A 4,965-nucleotide genomic window follows, 5' to 3' on the forward strand; every position below is an offset into this window, starting at 1 on the left:
CTGGTGGAGTCATTAGTGGAACGGTCCTCAGGTGTGGTTCTGTTGGCGCCCTCTGGTGGAGGAAAAGCTCAGGAGAAAAACTGGAAGTCCTACATTCTGCAGAAAGGGAAAACATGTAACAGCGTCACCTTACGGCGCACACCTGTGCAGCGTTTTGTTTTTCCACAAACCTCTGGTGATTTCAGAGTCACAGGTTTCTGTTGGACTCTGAGCCTGAAGCTCGTCTTCATCCTGGTTGTGATTAGAACAAATCTGAGCACAGATCAACATGAATTATGAAACAACGAGAGGTTTTGTGTTGTTCAACACGACTTTTGGATCATTTATAGAATTGTTCTAGAATTGAGAGTTCTAGAAAGAGTTCTAGAACTGCACCGCTCCAGGTGGCTGCATGTTGGAGCAGCTCTGCTACTTTCATTCTGAGATTTTGCTTTTGGAAACTTTAAATCCTCTTTTTCTGGATGTAAATCACATTTTCTGGATGATTGTTTCCTCTGGTATCAGATGCTGTGCAGCTGGAAGGATTTTTACTGAAACTTTTTTAGTTTTGGACATTTGTTATGATGCATAACCAAAGGCAACAAGGCAGTTTTCTACAACCAACAGCAGCTGATTAACATCTCAAAAGCTCAAATAATATCTCAATTACAGCCCGAAATCTCAAACAAGTTGAAAAGGATGTTCTGTGGATGCATTCTCATCTACCTGCCAGCTGTGCTCGAGTGCCTGACCACTGAGATCCTGGAACTAGCAGGAAACACGGCTCATGACAGCAGAAGGACAGGATCGTCCCTCTGCACCTACAGTTGACTGTCCACAGCGACGAGGAGCTCGGCAGACTGCTGGGAGGAGTGGCCATCACTCTGGGAGGAGTTCTGCTGGCATTCAGGTGGTCCTACAGCCCAGGGGAACCGAGAGGCCAGCCGAGTCTTGGTGGACGGATCGGACGGCATCTGCAGCCAGTTTCTTAGGATCCACTGTGGGATGGACCTTTACAAGAGATCCTTCCTGTCTACAGCATCAGCATCTATAACATCTCTTAATGAAATGAGGATAACGAGTTACAACAACAAATAATTTCCCTTTGGGATTAATAAAGTATTTTTAAATTGAATTGAATTATCACCTGCTGTTGTGAAAGGCAGGCAACACTGTGTTTGCTGTTGTGTCTTTGTTCATTGTTCTGTTAGTAAAATATCTCATGAACCACTGGATACATTTTAATGAAACTCCAAGAGCATATTAAATTGATGTGCATCTAGATCTCCATTACCTGTACGAGTCAATTTGCTTCAAGATGGCCACCACAGCTGAAGGACATCAAGAGTCACTAAGCAGCTACAGCTCAGTCAGTTCTGCAGATGCTGAGCTAAAACTTGATGTGATAGTAGCTGAGATTCATCCTCATCAGGTACTTTGAGCACCAAGTGTTCTGTCATTCAGTGCTGTGGGCGACGTGCGTTCCTTCAGCGGCTCGTTCTGTTCAAACTGTTACTGATTCATCTAAAAGACTCAAATCGTCACATCAGAACTCATGAGTCCAACGTCTCCATGAACCTGGATCCTCCATGTTCTCTGGCAGACTGGACTAAACCAGCTGAGGTCACTGCTGAGTCAGGTTCAAGTCTGACTCAGGTGAACTGGATCTATTTAACCCAGGGGTCTGCAACCTGTGGCTTCAGGGCCACATGTGGCTCTTTGGTACCTCTGCAGCAGTTCTTTCAGTCTTTGACCAAAACTCACATAAAACTGAATTTCAACAATGAAAATGGCTAGTTTTATCAGGTTTCCTGTCATTTTCAAATATGTGAAAAATAGTGCACATACAAGATGTGAACATCTGGACTACATCATGCTAGCAGTTTGTTAGACACTTTACGTCGACTTCCAGTCTCACAGCGTGATGTTTCTCTCTAAACCACCTGTTGATTAACTTTGATAACACTAAGAATAAAACACAAAAAACAAAGTCATAGTAAACAAAATGTTTATTTTTCTTTAAAAATGTAGCTGGATATCCAACAAACTGGCCTAATTTTATACAGTCTTTAAGTTTATGCTTTAGGTCGGATACTTAATTCTTCAATAATTAAGAGAACTCACTGTTTTAATGTTTATAAAAATGTTAAAAAATTACGTGTTTTTTTTTCTTTCTTTACATGAATCTGGTCTTTTCTTGTGTATTAAAATGTAAAAATATCAAAAACCATTAAAAAAATGTTAATAATAGATATTTTTTGTATATCACGCCCCACTGGCTGGAAAAGCCATCTCCAACAAACGTGCAGTGGTCCATGGACCACCAGTTGATAGTACACAGTTGTAGCAGGTTTTACGGCTCCAGACACGTCGTAACTGCGAAGCGGCAAAGACGTCTCGTCCAAAGGTTGCAGAGCCCTGCTTGAACCCAATCCATAAAGTGAACCAAACTGACTGTCTATGATGTTGTTCTGAGGTTTTCAGGGAGTTGGTATGACTCTGCTGCCATCTGGTCCTGGGTAGTACCAAAGTTTCCATTAACATCTTGGACAGCTCATCTATAGTCGGGTCGTGAGAGGAACAGGTCCAGAAAAGAAACCCAGACATCCCTGTCCCCAACAACTCTTCAGCTCCTCAGGGGACTCCTAAGACACTTCAAGACCAGAGGATATATGATCCCTCAAGAGAGTTCTGGGTCTGCTCCGCGGCCTCTAATCAGTGGAATGTGCCTGGAAAACCTCCAAAAGGAGGCGTCCAGGAGGAATCCCAATCAAATGAACCTCCTCACTGACTGTTTTCGATGCAGAGGAGCAGTATAGCTTCTCTGAAGGAGCTCCTCACCTTGGCTTTAAGGCTGAGCCCAGCCACCCTGTATCCAGGATCTGGTTCTTTAGGTCCTGATCCAAACCTCGTGAGCCCTGGTTAGGGCTGGAACTCAGACAGATCAGTAAATTGAACTCTTTGGCTTTCGACTCTGCTCTTTCTTCACCACAAACGACCAAAACAACACCCTCATTATTGAGGATGAGGCTCTGATCTGTTGATCCGTGTCCCGTTCCGTCCTACCAACACTCAGGAACAAGACATCCAGAAACTTCAAGTCCTTCTCCTGAGGCAGACTGCTCCTGACCTAGAGGAGTCTCTCCTCCTGTTCCTGGTTGAAACAAGTTCCAAACAAATGAAACAAGCGTTTCTTTGTGTCGTCTCATTAGCAGATGGTGATGAAGCTGAGTTGTACAGGTGTGTCATTCACAGCATCTCTGCTGGCTGCAGAACCAAACACCTCTTGGATAATAAAGATTATCTTACCTGCCAAGAACTGTTACTGCAATCCAGTCTGGAAGAAACACAGACCTGGACCAGTTGTTCTCCCTCACTTTGGACAAAATGGTTCTGATTTGAGAAAAGTTATGACGATGAAGGTAAGCTGCTCCTGAGATGAGCTCAGTGTCAAATTAGAGGTGGATTCAGGAAAAATAACTTCTCTCATTTCTCTCGTTAAGACTCGGGAGGCAGAAGAAACACCTGGAGGAGCGGAGGAGGAGAAACATTCTGATTGTCTTTCTCCCCTTCGGACTCTGTTTGTAATCAAATCCACGCAGCCGTCAGCTGATTGCACTGACAGCTAATGCACACAGGGATTACACACACACACACACACACACACACACACACCGACAGCGCTGTCCTCAGGATGATCACTTCCTCTCATCCAACGGATTGACAAGAGCATCGCTCCTTTTCTGCAGCGTCAACACCGTTACCATGACAACACAGTAAATACCAGACACGCACCGATTGATGGTTTTACTGATCAGCCGAGCTGAAGAGCAGCTGGTGCTGATGGAAGGTTAATGGATCTGAAATAAGCAGCTGTTGAAACAGAAAACAGTCGGAGCATCAGATTATTGATGACGTGAGACCCTCTGTCTGATCTGAAGCTCAACATGTTTCCACGTGCTTCAAACTGCAGCTTCAGGTGGTTCAGAATCCACTTCCTGTTGAACTCGGACTCAAACTTCTGCAGATATTTAACTTGTTCCGGATGCAGCTTGAGATTAGGAACCATCGATGTGCCTAAACTGATCACAGGGCTGTTAGCAACACAGTGATGTCTTTGAAATTATCATTTGGATTTAATGTATAAATAACATAAATAAAATATATATTTTTATATTTATCTTTGAATTTTGGTGGAACATTATTTTTAAATCCCTTTTTATGTACAACAGCCCATTAAACAGTTTAAAATACATAAAACTGTATAACAAAGACAAAAGAAACAAAATGCTGAAATGGTTTTAAATCAGGACTTTAGATATTTATTTATTATTTTATCAACAAACAGATAAATTCTGTTAATTCTTACCTGATCAGTGATTTATTGATTTTTCTGTCATGAACCTTTTAAACTCAGAGGATTAATCTAAAGATTATTTCATCGTGTTAAATTGAGAAGAAGATAAAAAGCTCCATCTGGTTTGAAGGTCGCTCTTGTAAAGGAGTCCCCGAGGCTCAGTGGGATTAACCGACATAAATAAAGGCTGAATGGAAAAAACGGTGAGTCTTTGACTCGACACTCCCAGCGTGGACGCTCCCGTGTTCAGTGCCGCAGCATGCAGCCACACACCTTCATCAGCAATGCCTTCAGCACCACCTGAGCCAGAGCACGACCCCTCTGGACGGATCCCCAAGACCAAAAGAAATCTACGATAATCTACTGGATCTTCCCAAAACCCTGCATTCTAACAGAACCACATTTCTAACAGGACCATGCTGCTAACAGGACCATGTTGATAACATGAACATGTTGCTAACATGAACATGTTGCTAACATGAACATGTTGCTAACATGACCATGCTGCTAACATGACCATGTTGCTAACAGGAACATGGTGCTAACAGGAACATGTTGCTAACATGACCATGCTGCTAACATGAACATGTTGCTAACAGGAACATGTTGCTAACAGGAACATGTTGCTA

At 42.9% G+C, this 4,965-nt stretch overlaps 1 pseudogene; it reads left to right on the top strand.

Moving 5' to 3' along the window:
• The window catches only part of LOC119420771, a 261,041-nt pseudogene that overhangs the window by 221,919 nt on the left and 34,157 nt on the right, over positions 1-4,965 (top strand).

The sequence above is a fragment of the Nematolebias whitei genome, chromosome 14 (genome assembly GCF_014905685.2).
Source record: "Nematolebias whitei isolate Nwh7 chromosome 14, NemWhi1, whole genome shotgun sequence".
NCBI lineage: Eukaryota > Metazoa > Chordata > Actinopteri > Cyprinodontiformes > Rivulidae > Nematolebias > Nematolebias whitei.